The following is a 15,431-nucleotide window of genomic DNA, read 5'->3' as shown; positions in this document are numbered from 1 at the left end:
TTTGTCAACATTTTGAAGGTATACAGGTTCATGGTGACCATCTGTGAAACAGCCGTATTTCATAATTTGGATTGGCATTTTAGACTGATTTGTTCGGTATCAATGAGCTCAATATATTTTTCTATGATACGCATACATTTCATGACCTCTGGATGTAAAATTGTTGGCCAAGTTTGGCAAGGCGGAGCGGCAATTCACGCTTGCCTATAGGTCCACTTGAAATAGGTGTTATTATCCACTTAACCGAGAGCGTACACGAGCTTGTGACATTATCCGAGCTGGTTTCAATTTCACGGGAATATTCATAAATTAGCATTGAAGACGTCGATACTGAGACAATCCTAAGCCATGAAAAGACAATGGACCTGATAAGTAGCGTTGATAACTGGAAAAAAATAGACAAGGTTATCGACCGTGGCGCACTCTAGGCCACGGTCTAGGTTGAAGGTATGGTACCTTTTAAGACGATGCTCTCGGCTTAAAACCTTCAATTCACATGAATATTACCGCGCAAATTCGGGGATCATACCGCGCTGCACGTACACAGGAAAAAAAAAGATTGGTAGAATTTACCATTCCTTCAGGCTGTATTTCACACAGCGTCAATTCAGAGTCAATTCTGCCAGAAAAAAGGTAAACGTTACTATATACAGGTAACCCTAACCATTCCTACGGCAGAATCGACTCTGAATTCACGCTGTGTATAATACAGCGTGAAGGAATGGTAAATTCTGTCAATCTTTTTTTTTTCAGTGTACGGTACGCACAGTGCAGTGTCCAATGGAAATAAGTCAAATTTTCGAACATATAAAATGAAAAAAGTAATGAGATATACGAAAAATGGGGACATTGGTGGTATTATTTTCAATGTTTGTTTACTGATTTGCATCGAATTGGCGTGAGGGGAGGTGATGAGATTTAAGCTCCGCGCGCGGTGACCGGTAGCCGATGACGCGCAAGTGTTGTCATAGCAGTGATCAAGGCTGATTGACACGGTACCAAATGTCCGGTTGGTGATAAAAATGGCTACAAACACTCCTGGTAAGTTATTTAATTAAGATTTAATCGTAAAAATTATTTTTTCAACTTCTAAACATTACTTTTGAGCACGTTTTTCGATGGTACTCTAATTTAATATTCTTCCCTCTTACTTAAACTTTAAAGACGTTTTTAAGAAAAACCAAAAATAACCTATTTTCCTGACAAGTGATAATGATTGCAAATTTCCTGTAGATTCTGAATTTTCAAGTCCCATCTGCGTCTGGCTGCGAATAATAAAGTTATTTCGTTTTTTCTGTCTCAAGGTCTTGCTCTGAAAAACTCTGATCAGTCTAGGCGCCTGGTAAGTCTACCTGGAATTTTGGGTACACAGCGATTTTTTTTGGCTTACTTTATGTTTTTGGGGTCGCTGAATCCGAATCTGAAGTTTTCTACCGCGTATCTGGTGAGCATTTACCGCCATTTGGAAAAAATGGCCTAAAAAGGCCTTTTTTCGCGGTTTTTTTTTTACATAGCGGCTACGCATGAGAAAAAGTCCCGGCTTTAGTTAATGTTTTGAATAGCTGACATATTTTGGAAGAAAATGGTATATGAATATGCTAAGTTTGCTCAAAAATTGAGGAACCTCGGATTTCGGAACTTTGGAACGCTTCGGATTTGACTGACCGCGGCGAGCCGGATCGCGCGTTGACGGGTGCGCCGCGAAAACGTGAATGGGCGCGATGTTCACGATGCTGTATCTTCCTCAATTTTTAAGCAAACCTAGCATATGTACACACAATTTTCTTCCAAATTATGTCAGCTATTCAAAACATTAACTAAATCCGGGACTTTTTCTCATGCGTAGCCGCTATATCAAAAAAACCGCAAAAAAAGGCCTTTTTAGGCCATTTTTTCAAAATGGCGGAAAATGCTCACCAGATACGCGGTAGAAAACTTCAGATTCGGATTCAGCGACCAAAAAAACATAAGGTAGGTTAAAAAAATCGCTGTGTACCCGAAATTATAGGTAGCCTCATTTTTAGCTACCAGGCGCCTGGACTAGATCTCTCCGACTTGTGGACACGAGCATCGAAAAAGGAGTGCGTTACTATGGAATGATTTCCGTAACCCTTGCGCGGGGAGCGCTGCAGTCGCGGGCGGGTGACTGATTCGCGGGGGGGAGACATTCTGGCGGGGGAGCGTATGTGAATCGCGCGCGGGCACCACTGTTGTGCGCGAGGGTGACTGATCCGGCATAGAGAAAAAAAAGGAGGTGTTTGCATTTCGGGCATCTTGGAATATTTTGATGACTTGATGACGTAGGTGGGTACAGCTGGGTACAGAGACGTCCCCTTCACACTGTACCCACCTACGTCATCAAGTCATCAAAAAATTCCAAGATGCCCGAAATGCAAACACCTCCTTTTTTTTCTCTATGCTGATCCGGGGGAGGGGGCCATTGTTTCGATTCATCGAAGAATCGATACACTACAGTGTTGCCAAGCCTATACACCAAATTTTCATGTCTATGGTTTTGAAATGGACATTACAAGTTCGAGTTTGTTCTGAAGATGGAAGAAGAAGAAGTTACTGTTGTTTGTTTACATAGTTCACAAGGAATATGGGGTTAGGTTTTATGCTTCAAATTTATGCTGACTTTAATTTCGTGAATTACTGAATATCTTAATACGTAATTTGGTGAAATTAAACGCCTATTGATTTGGAGATGGCTGCTAATGAGGGAATAGGTAAGTACGTAGAACTAATTTTATTTTATCGCTGACAGTCTTCCGGAACTGTAATTTGGGCAGCCCAAAACATTGCCACAGCAGATAACGTAAACAATCTTACACATCGCTATATTGAAACATTATAATTTTATGGAAGATAATGTCTGAAAGTTCTTCCAATACCTATATAAAAATATTGGTGCAATGATGTATGGTTGTGGAAAAACAGATTAAGTCGTTTCATGTCCAAAGTCCAAGAAATGGCCTCCTTGGTGTTTCGTAGGTTTAGGGAAAAAAATGAGTCGACAAAATTCATATCAGTTTACAACGCCATTCAACAGAAAATCATGTTCTAACTGTTTGATTACGTTGATTACAGATTGTTTACGTTATCTGCTGTGGCAATGTTTTGGGCTGCCCAAATTACAGTTCCGGAAGACTGTCAGCGATAAAATAAAATTAGTTCTACGTACTTACCTATTCCCTCATTAGCAGCCATCTCCAAATCAATAGGTGTTTAATTTCACCAAATTACGTATTAAGATATTCAGTAATTCACGAAATTAAAGTCAGCATAAAGAAGCATAAAACCTAACCCCATATTCCTCGTGAACTATGTAAACAAACAACAGTAACTTCTTCTTCTTCCATCTTCAGAACAAACTCGAACTTGTAATGTCCATTTCAAAACCATAGACATGAAAATTTGGTGTATAGGCTTGGCAACACTGTAGTGTATCGATTCTTCGATGAATCGAAACAATGGCCCCCTCCCCCGGATCAGTCACCCGTGCGCACAACAGTGGTGCCCGCGCGCGATTCACATACGCCCCCCCGCCAGAATGTCTCCCCCCCGCGAATCAGTCACCCGCCCGCGACTGCAGCGCTCCCCCGCGCAAGGGTTACGGAAATCATTCCATACGTTACAACAATCGAGGGGAAACTCCGAGAACTATTCGCAAACAAACGTGTCTCAGACGAAAATTTGACAAAATTTCTTGTATTTTTCATGGATTTTTTGTATTTTTTATGGCTTTTTTTGTATTTTTATGGATTTTTTGTCTTTATCCTTCTTTTTTCTCTTGTCTCTTGTGAAGTTTAATTTTGCTGTAAATTTTCGGTGATGTTTTACTGAGCTGAATTTTTTATTTTTTGAAATGCCTTTTCCTTTTTATTAAAGACTTGTAATATGACCAAATCCAAGTGTTCGTCCTTTTTCTCATGCTGATCCTCGGAAACCTCATTATTTTATAGTGTATATTTGAATTTTTCAGCTTTCATTTCACGCAGCATTGAAATTCGGAATGAAAGAAAGGATAGACCTTAGTTTTGTTAGGCCCAGAGTTAAAAAATAAAATATGCATCGTTAGCATCTGTAAGTATACAGTCGATTTTTGGAGCGAGCTTGCGTGAATCTATACATTTGAATCCTTGAATTATTGCTAAAAAAAACTGCTTTTTCCAGGCGCGTTGGCAACACTGTATTTAAAATTTAGGTGTTATGAGAGGGCCAGATATACCCTCGTAAGCCTTATTAGTTGTGATTTCAGGTTGGTCTTCTCTCTTTTACCCACACAAATAATGTACTCATGTCATTAAAATAAGTGGAAAAATAACGGCACATTTGGCAAAATTTGGCAACACCATATTCAATCATTTGGGGAATTTTGGAAACTTTGACTTTAATACAAGCAAGTACATGATGAATACTTAACACTGTCAAAATTTCATTGAATTCCATGCATTATTCGATCAGATATGAATTATTTCCCGTCCGCCCATAAGGACACTGCACTGTGGTACGTATCAAATGTTGAGTTTAATAGAAAGATCCTTTTACGGCATTCATTCCAACATATTTTTTTTTTTGGTTGTCGCATATATCGGGCGATAATAGCCTGACTTGAGACGTCACACTTCGAGGACTGTCTTACTTGTCATGGCTTGCGCTTTCTCAGGAAAAATTTGAGTACAAGGGTATCCCTTACAGAAGCACGGGTACACTCTCGTCTTTTCTTTTTTTACACGGACGTATAGCTGTTTTTTACATCAACTTGGGTTAATACCTTCTGCTTTTCCTGATTTTGATCAAATGCAAGTAATTTTGTAATCTCAAAATTTTGTCAAGAACCTCGTTTTTCAAAGTCAGCAGCCTCTTTTAGTATTCAGGAATAATTGGGAGACTTCAAAATAATGAGATTTGAATTCTTTTGAGCCAATTCTACAGACTACAGAACACCACTTTTTTATGACCAAAATATTGGACCGTCATTTGAATTCTTTTCCATTCCGATCGTATAGGGAAATTTTTAATTGAAACATGAGTAAAAATCTTGAAAAATTTAGTTCAGTGACTTTATAAGAAGTTGCATAATGTTACGTGTGCCTACTCGATATAAGGGACAATTCTTGCAAGTTGGAAAAACGATTTAATCTGAATGCAAATCATTTTTATACGTTGATTGTTCTCGGTACACTCAATTGTAGGAAAAAGGAAGTTGTCAAATTGCAAGAATTGCCGCAGCATGCTGCAAATAATTGATGCCCGAACTAAAAAACTGAGATATGACGATTCCAAAAAATGAAATTTGCTGATGGTGCTGTACCGTAACTTTAATTCCAGCATTCACTACACCTCACAAGTGTTCTCGGCGGGAATAATCACTGTCCAATAGGATAGGTTGGTGGATGCGCATTTTCCTCATACAATGTATGCAGCCAAATGACTCACGTATGACGGGGACATTCATGCACTGGTCATTAACTTTTTCCCTCAGCAGTTTCTTTTACTCGCTTCAAGGTCGCGCTTGAACTTGATTTAACAATTGGTCTTATGCTTTCTGATGTTTCAATAGCGTATTGCCTCGATTGATTTTCAATGCAAGTTTCGCCAGTTGTCTCTCTCCTTAAAATAGTGATGTTCAACTTAGTTTCGAAATGCGACACGATTAATTGTTGGACGTAGATCACATTATGATATACGTAGATGCAAGATAATTGCAAGTAGAAAAAAATGAATATTGCAATTTCTCATTTTTAACCTTAAACCGTGTAAGATAGTAGGAACTGAGGTCTATGCTTGAAATTTATGGCAGCAGAATCGGTACATACATTGAAGGGATGGCAGTAGGGCGTTGACAAAAGAGATGTTGCGTTGTCATTTGCCCTATAACCTTTGGGAAGATAGGCACATATGGCGTTTGAGTGTCGCAGAACGCCATAGTGCGTAGAAGGAGTGACATTTATATATGCAAAATTGGTAAGTTCAAAAGTTTAGAAACGTACTTACAGTGGATGTCCATTCGCAAGCTCTTCATTTTAATTTTTGAAATTTTTGGTCCCCCCGTAAATTTTGATCATAATTTGAACAAAATTGAATGTGAATTTGATTTGTGCGAAATGCATCCCGAACCCTACATACACGTCTTCTTTTTCTCCATTTTCATAGATACATTTAAAGAATCACTGTGATTAGATAACGCAAGAAATTAGGAATTTAGAAATAGTCATTCCATGAAAAAGTTTACCTACAGAATTTGATTAAGGAACATCAAAATGACCAAAGTATAAATCACCTGGAAAGAGAAGGTAGCCTAACTATTCGTAATTATCATCACCTATCTTATTCATTGAACAATCCTGATAAAAAATGTAAAATTACGCCAAAAAGGTAATAAAAATTGACTTGCTGCAATTAACTCACAGTATCCACCGAAAGATTCATGTAGTGTTATTGATAACAGGCACGTATCCTTTGCAAGATTATTGAGGACAACCAAGAACAGCTTTTAGGCGTATAGGTCGTTATTACGCCCATCTGCATTTCGGATTCTACGTACCCTGGACTATGCTGTGGTAGCGATGGAATATAGATAGGTAACGGCTCGAGGTCGAAAAACCTTTTTTTTCGAGTTAAGTCAGGCCACTGGATCGATGGGAACAAGAACGACCTATAAGCGGGCCTTTAAACTTAAGGGCCTATAAAGTGCTAGTTACCCCTTTCATTACTCACGATCGATACTCTTTCATTTTGCGTTAATCATGCGTGATTAAAATGATTTATACTTCATATTGCCACCAAAATGACTGTTGGGCGTAATAATGCCCTAAAAACCGCTTTTTTAAATTAAATATATTATAGTGTAAACCCAAAATGTATCGCAAAATATACCCGGCATACTTCAATAGAAGGGTTGGGTTACCCAAAAACACCAAAACAGGGTACCTGCATTGAAAAGTCTGCACAGTACATCAAAAACAAAACTTTAAATGCGTTTTTCTCAAGACACGGTTTCAAGTTATAGGCTGCTCTTAGTACGGTGTCCTCAATTGAAATAGCCTCCATGCACGCTGGGCTTGTCGATTTCCTTTGACACTTTTGCAGTGGTGAATGCATAGCTGAAGTGCGCTCCAGCCAGAAGTTTACTCAGCAAATGAGTAATTTTTTATAGGAGGATTATAAATAAACAAGTGGTTAGAAATGAAAACAAAAGAATATGAACTATGCAAAACGATAATCGAGACATCGGAACTTGGCTGTTTTGAAAACGCCTTCAAATGCGGCGTGATACCTCACGCATTCCGGAGAGTTCAAATAGTTGTATCATTGCGCCGTAAGAATGTGACGGAAGATTAAAATGGAAATAGCCTCCATGCACGCTGGGCTTGTCGATTTCCTTTGACACTATTGCAGTGGTAAATGCATAGCTGAAGTGCGCTCCAGCTAGAATTGTATTTAGAGAATGGGAAGTTTTTAGACGAGGATTGGAAACAAACAAATGGTAGGAAATAAAACATAATAATAGGAACTTTGCAAAACAATTATCCGGATAGCGGAACTTGGCTGTTTTGAAAACGCCTTCAAATGCGGCGTGATACCTCACGCATTCCGGAGAGTTCAAATAGTTGTATCATTGCGCCGTAAGAATGTGACGGAAGATTAAAATGGAAATAGCCTCCATGCACGCTGGGCTTGTCGATTTCCTTTGACACTATTGCAGTGGTAAATGCATAGCTGAAGTGCGCTCCAGCTAGAAGTTTATTTAGCAAATGGGTAATTTTTATAGGAGGACTAGCGACCCGTTCGTGCTTCGCACGTATGAAACATACAATCAGAGAAAACAGAATTCATCTCACAATAATCATAATCAGTAGAACATGAATCGTTGCGTTGTATTATACGACATTATAATGCGGCATTACTATTATAATGCATTATTATGGATTATAGGCATTATAAATCATTATTACCACGTGGGAATGAAATGTTGCAGAATTAATTGAAAAGCATGTTGGCAAAATTTATTACAAAAATAGTATAACATGTAAGTACATAACATAAAGGTAATACAAATTAAATGATTAGAGCGTGTATATTTTATTACATTCTAGGTATTTTATTTATAAGTCGAAGGAATATTGGTTAATTTCCGAAATTTCAACTACATATACTCATGATGTATGATATTTTAAATTCGTCAAATGAACAACTCGCAATAAATAACCGCAAGCTACAGTCAACCAAACGAACTAACGAACGGATTGATGAACAATGGTAGCAAAATCCTTTTTGAAAATTAAATCCTCACTGAAAAGTAGATTGCTTCCATGGAAAATAATTTTCAAAAGTAAATGCATTGTTGCCAAATATATATAAAAATTCTAAAGAATATAGTAACAATATTAATATACTTACGAATTTTTACATGACCAGAGGGCTCCGCCCCCTGGCCGCTCCGCGGCCCAACCCTCTCGTATATTCTGTCAATTCGTTATGAAAATATCACTTAATTTTTTTTAATTTACATTATTCTCGTAAATTGTATTAATATTAATACTGCTGAAGTTCTGTTAAGTGCTTATTCATTCAAAAGATCATCTTCAATTTAGCTAAAAACTTACTTCAATTAAGGTTGGAGTTTTAAAAAAAGGTGAATAATCAGTTTGAAACGGTTTATATGGGATAAAATAAAATGGATGGAAAGCAAATAGGATAGAATATAATATAATATAAACGAAATATAATAGGTTTGTCATTAATAAAACGGGATGTATTTATATTAACCTTGATAAAAGGCCACAGGTCGGTTTGATATTTAAATTAAAGAGTGGCGGTGATGCGTAACAATTTTTGGATTTGCTGCTGCAATTCCCGAGTAGTAGTGATCGCCATAAATTGCGATTTAATCGGAGAATATATCGCGATTTTATCGACGTCGCGATTTATTGCAATATTATCGGATAAAAAAATCGCGATTTTATCGACGGCGAATCATCGCAATATTATCGGGAGAAAAATCGCGATAAATTGCAATAAAATCGCGATTTTATCGAACGCGATTTTATAGAGATAAAATTGCAATAAATTGCAATTTTTCATCAACGCCTACTAACGCATGAATGACGCTTATGAAACATGTTTCTATGCCGCCGCCGCTGCCGTTTTTACCAAGGTCCGTTGGTAACTTTACCATCTCTTTTTTTTATCAATCATTGGTAATGTTAGAAAGGCAGACCGGTATTTTTACTGATTTTTCCAGGTAAGAATACCACTTTTATTCGTAATCAATTCCCGGTAACTTAATTTACCATTTTATCTCTGTAATTCTACCACAGGCGATAAAAAATATCGGCGTTTTTACCAAGGTCCATCGATATCTTTGCCATCTCACTATTCTTGGTAATTTTACAAAGACAGAATGATGAGATTACCAGTAGAACCTCATTTTACCAACCGTATTTCATAAAGTACAGTACGTATTTCATAAAGTACAGAGGAGGGAAAATAAAAAAAAAAAAATCCAATGAAAACTCGGTGTCAGTCAACGCAATGTAAAAAGTTGTAAGGTTGCGAAGCGCCGATCCATCTACATAGAGGCAATTCGCACTTGGGAATCATGTTGCGGCCATAGCCTAATGGAAAAGCGTTGGCCTACCACCGTGGCGACTGAGGCGATAATCGCTCATATGTTGATGATCCTAGCGATTTTATCACCGGTAAAATCGACCGGTAAACGTGATGGACGCACGGAGAACGCCCAGAGTTAACGCCAGGGGATGAAACCCCTTGGAGACTTGATGGTACAATTTTTTATCTACCAATATTATTCACGGTAAAATTAAATCACCCAACCCAAGTAGCATTTTTCAACGGAAAAATTGCGATTTTATCGCCGATAAAATAAAAATAATAAAAATAATATTGGTTAAGTTATATACATAATAAAAAAAGGTTTGTTCATAGGGACAAAATTAATTGTTTTTAAGATAATAAGTACATTTTGCATTCCTCAATTTAAACAGTAGAAAATATACAAAGTTAATGCAGAACTTCTTGATAAACAATGTTCATTGCTGTGTTTTTATTTTTGTCGTCATCAAAATTAATGATTTTTATTTTTAAACCCTCTTTAGTCCTACATCTAGACAATGCTACATACAGTTGCCCGTGAGCGAACATTGGTCTTTCTTTATCTATAAAAATTCCCACTCTGTCAAACGATTGCCCTTGGCTTTTACTAATAGTCATAGCAAAAGCTAATCTAACGGGGAATTGTTTCCTATTCAAAACAAAAGGTAGGTTCGTTTGTTCTTTTGTGTTAAGTGTAATTTTTGGTAGTGAAACTATTTTTCCTTTTTTTCCTCCGGTTAAAATTGAGCAATGCAAAATGTATTTATTTATTTTTAAGACAATTAATCTTGTCCCATTGCACAATCCATCCTCGATACAAATGTTGCGTAGTAACATAACCACAGCTCCTTCTTTTAACTTCAAATTTTGACTTGGCATTCCTGAAGGGTTCAGTGAAGCTAAGTATTCTGGTTGATATCTCAGAGTTAACTCGTCTTGGTCTGTCAGGTCTCCGTCCACTGCAGTTGCCCAACTGAATCCTTCACTCACAATTGTTTCTCCTTCCATTTTTGAGAGTACTTCTTCATTCAATCTGTCAACTTCACAATTTCTGGATGCAAGAAGTATTGATGTTTTTAATGTTTCTTCGTTATATTCTTTAAAAATGCTATCAACAATGTTTTCATTACATATCATTTCTGATGGGAATTCAACTATTTCTTTCTTTCCATTTCCGATTTGTAGCAGCCATTCACTGAATTCTTCGTTGTTTGCTCTCATATTTTTTTTCAAGTGGAAGATTTTGAAATGTTTCCATAAAGGAGAGCTTATTAAAGCTGATTTGACTATTTGATTTCTGCTTCCTTTCTTTACTACTGGCAATAATTGTCTGAAATCTCCGCCTAGGCAAACTGCTTTTCCTCCGAATGGATCATTGTTTCTCATTAAATCTTGCAAGGTTACGTTCACTATTTGAAAAGCTGTTGACAATATCATTGAAGCCTCATCCCATATTATAAAATCAACTTCTGTTAATATTTGTTTTAATGCTGTTGTAAGTTTTGCCGGTTTAATGTCGTTTTCGGATGTCATCTGAAGTGGCAATTTAAAAACCCTGTGAGCTGTTTTTCCACCAGGAAGTAAAATTGCAGCTATTCCAGTCCATGCTATACATAATACTTTTTTATTATTATGTTTTAAGTGGTGATAGAGTGCTCTGTACAAGAATGTTTTTCCTGTTCCCCCTGGCCCGTCGATGAAGAACCTGTTTGTATTGTCGGTTTTCATTATACTTTTTGAAATTTCTGTAAAAATTTCTCTTTGCTCTTCATTCAAATTATCTATCATTCCATGAGCTATTCTGCCATGATCTGTGTTATCTATTCCGTCATCGAAATAATTTTGTGAAATTTTGTCAATATTTATTCCGAAATCCTTTAAGCTTTTCTCTTCACCGTTTAACTTTTGTTCTATTTCTGAAATTGCATTACTTTCATTACTATCTTCGTATAGATAATTCTTGAATTTTTCCCAAAGTCTTTTTCCATTGATGTTTTCTGAAGTTAAAAGAAGGTAAACAAAGAATGATCTCAATCCTGACGGCATCATGACAGAGACAGCTTCGTTCATTATTTCGTCAACATCTTCTTTATTCATACCATATCCTTTCGCATATCGACGGTGAAACTACCAAACCACGTATCTCGTTTGCGGTGTTTAAAAATCTTTGCTCACATTTTATTTTTTTGAAGTAGACCAAATCAATATCATTCCTTGAAATTTTCACGGAATTTTCTCCGCACAAAGAGGAAAAATCACAGAAATTTTCAAGACTGGATGTTAAGTAGTTTTTCATTTAAAAAATAAAGTATGACAGGAAGTCTGCGACGTCGCAAACCGAGATACGTGGTTTGGTAGTTTCACCGTCGATATGCTGCTTCTCTGAATGTTTCCAATTCTATATTATTGACTGTTTTTAAATGTGAAAAATTTAAAGCGCCTTTAACTTTTCTCAGAAGTATTTTCAAGTAAAACCGTTCACAATCTTTCGGAGATATTGAATACAATCTAACCACAAGTTTTGTCTGTCTTATTCTTTTCTTCCATTTTTTTTCTTCCGCTTTCCATACATAATATTTTGGTATATCATGGTAAAATAAATTTCTGGCATTAATGTCAGTCTGATTAAGTTCAAAATAAGCAGTTAGTTTTGTTACTTGATTTTTTTCGCTTATGGCTTGTAATTCCGAACCTTCCTTGAATGTTACGTATTGCTGTCCGGGCAGATGAACTGGTAAGCGCATAACAGAATGACTGTGGCCGTGCATCGGTATTTGTTGTAAACGCCAAGCTGCTTCCATTGAGCTTAAGTATCTTGTGTCAATGTAATCGGAGATTTCATCGATATTTCGATTATTATCATTTCCAGAAATTGAAACTTTAATTCGATCATGCCCTTTAGTCAGGTATTTGAACATATATTTTATTGCCATTAAAGATCCGCAATATTCTACATTTATGTGGCAATCGTATTTTAAGATTAAATAAGGATTATACGGAACAACCATTGAGTTATCTACAAATACTCGTTTTCCGTTTATTTTTTTGTTGTAAACATTGAGCTCATGTCTATTGTCATTGCGTTTGTATTTTGGAAACCCATCACAGGTCATGTCCGTTTCATTTCTAAAATTAAAAGGGAATTTTTTTGAACACGAAGATTTTTCTGGATTCCAACACGGCGTGTTTTCTGAATGTGGTCCATGTAACATGTGTTTCATAACTTTTTCGTGAAGGTTTGGTTGTTCGTCTTTGTCTGGAATTTCAGCGCTAATGAAACGATCTATTTTATCTGGAGTTAATAATTTATTTTCATGATTCAAAATGAAAATGCAATGCGCGTGTTGTAGTCCTCTTTTTTGGAATTCGATTGTGTAAATGTATCCAATAATTGGACCCAAAACTTTACCAGAAGTAATTTCGGATATGAAAGCTGAAAGTCTTATGTTAAAGGCTCTAACTACGAAGTAAGCAATATCACTCGTTGATGTTCCTTTTGGCATTGTTTGTAAATATTCCTTTATCTCCGGCCAATTTGGATTGGCAGTATAGGTGACAAAAAGGTCCGGTCTTCCCAATTCTCTGGTCATGGCCATGGAATCCTGATATAATTGTTGCATTGATCTTGGACTACCTTCATATGTCGATGGTAGAACATAACTGCATTTCCTAAACGAATCAAATTTGATGTGTTCGCAGAGCTATTTTTAATATGATCTGTCAATCCTTGTAAAGTTTCTTGTCGAAAAATGTTTTGATTCATTCTTATGTAATTTAATCGATTCCATTCAACAACAATGTATCCGTATATAATGTATTGTTGTGTTAATCGGCCTCCATGTAAAATTGGATTAAATCTTTTATTGTTCATAGATAATCTTTGTCCAAAATATTGGGAAGGTGTAATTCTTTTTGAGTCAGATTTACTGTTTTGCTTTAAATCTAAAGAATATCCGGGAGTTCCGAAAGGAAAAAAAAGAGGAAATAACATTGGTTCATTATGTGAAGAAAGTTTATGAATGATTGTAGAATTAAAATCATTCCTTGGATAAACTCGAAAATCAATGTTTGTAGGGATATCTCCTTCTTTGCCAGTTGAAATTATTGCTGCTACTTCTGCGATACCTTTGATTGGAAGGTTGTAACGTCTACGATCATCTCCATTCAGCCTCAAAAAACTTATATTCACGTTATTGTCATTGTTTGATTCTTCATATTTTTCCAGTAAGCTTTTGTAAATCTTTGCATAAGGATTATTTTTCAAAACATCTTGAATTACTTGAAGAATGTTTTGGTGACTTTAAATGTTCGTAATGTTAAAGCATCTTCTTTCTCGTAAATATAAATCTGAGCCAAAGAGGGCGCTGCATCTTTTTGAGGTAACAAACTTGCAGTACCACGAATTTCTACATTACCTCTAATTTTCAAGCTACCAATACCTCCAACAGTAGCATCTTCGGTTGGGCAAAAAGACGACATAGCAAAAGCGTTGTTGTATTTACGCAAGTTTCTTCTGAAATGTTGGGATTCTTCGTTGTTGTCAGTAAATAATTTTTTTAATGGTAAAGGTGTTGTTGGTAAGTTATCAATTTTACTTTTTCCTTTGTGGCAACAAGCGTGTTTGCTCCGACCACTTTCGTTTTCAAATAATAATGCATCGCAGTATAGGCAAGAAATATTTGGAAGACCAATTATTAAAGGAATTAAATCATCAGAAGCGCATTCACCTTGATATTTTTTGTCATTGCGTCTTTTTGTTGACATATTATTTTTATTGGTTTTTAGTCTTTTTTCCCTTACAGTTTCCTTTTCATTTGAGCGTAAAATTGCTAACCTTGCTTTTTCTTTTTCTTTTTGCTTTTCTCTTGATTCATGATCTGCAAAGCTTCTACTGCATTCCTTTCTTTCTTTATCTGCATGTTTTTGTTTCTCTCTTGATGCATCATCTGCTACGCTTCTACGTTGTTTTATTCTTTCTTTTTTTAGTTTTTTTCTTTGGTTGTTATTTTCTTCATAAATGTCTCTTTTTCTTTTCGTGAAATTTGTTTGATTATTTTGATCTAATGTCAAGTAAGGCTCGGTACACGAAACGCTTGGATGAGAAGCTGGGGGACGGTTCATCTGGAACCACGGAAGAACAATATCAAATTATTAAAGAATTCATTCACTCTGCTGTCACTCTGGGTCCGCAATGAAAGAGTGCGTCAGATCATGGGAGTCGAAAATGACATCATATTCGACGTCATGACCAGACAGTTTGTCTGGTATGGTCATGTCAATAGAATGACGGACGAAAGGCTGCCAAAGAAGTTGCTTGATTGGGTTCCTCCTGGGAGGAGACGAAGGGGACGCCCAGTGAAAGGGTGGCGACAGGGGGTTTTAGAAGAAATGAGGGTTTGTTAACTCTCTGAAGTGCTTTGGGAAGATTAGGGGAGTTGGCGTCTAGGGGTAGCAGAGCGCCAAAGAGCAATATAAAAGCGACTTTATACATACATGTCAAGTAATTGAATGGAATAAAATGAGTTAATGTTTCAAAAACATAATTTGATACTTCATGGGCAAAAAATATGCAATCATAATGCCAATTATCGTTTCCTACATTTACATTTTTTAAAAGTTGTTTTTTAGCTAAAATCTGCAACATAAGTAAAAAAAAACTTCAAAATATTTTAATAGTGATTTATTAATATCATACATTGAATTCAGCTTTATAATTCTTCAAAAAACTTGCTATGTTTCAAACACAAATGTAGGAAAGAATATATTCATTTTCAATGTGATGGCAATTGAGGTGATAATCATGAAATTAG

This window comes from Bemisia tabaci, chromosome 3 (genome assembly GCF_918797505.1).
Source record: "Bemisia tabaci chromosome 3, PGI_BMITA_v3".
Classification (NCBI taxonomy): Eukaryota; Metazoa; Arthropoda; class Insecta; order Hemiptera; family Aleyrodidae; genus Bemisia; species Bemisia tabaci.
Note: the sequence above shows the minus strand (reverse complement) of the source record.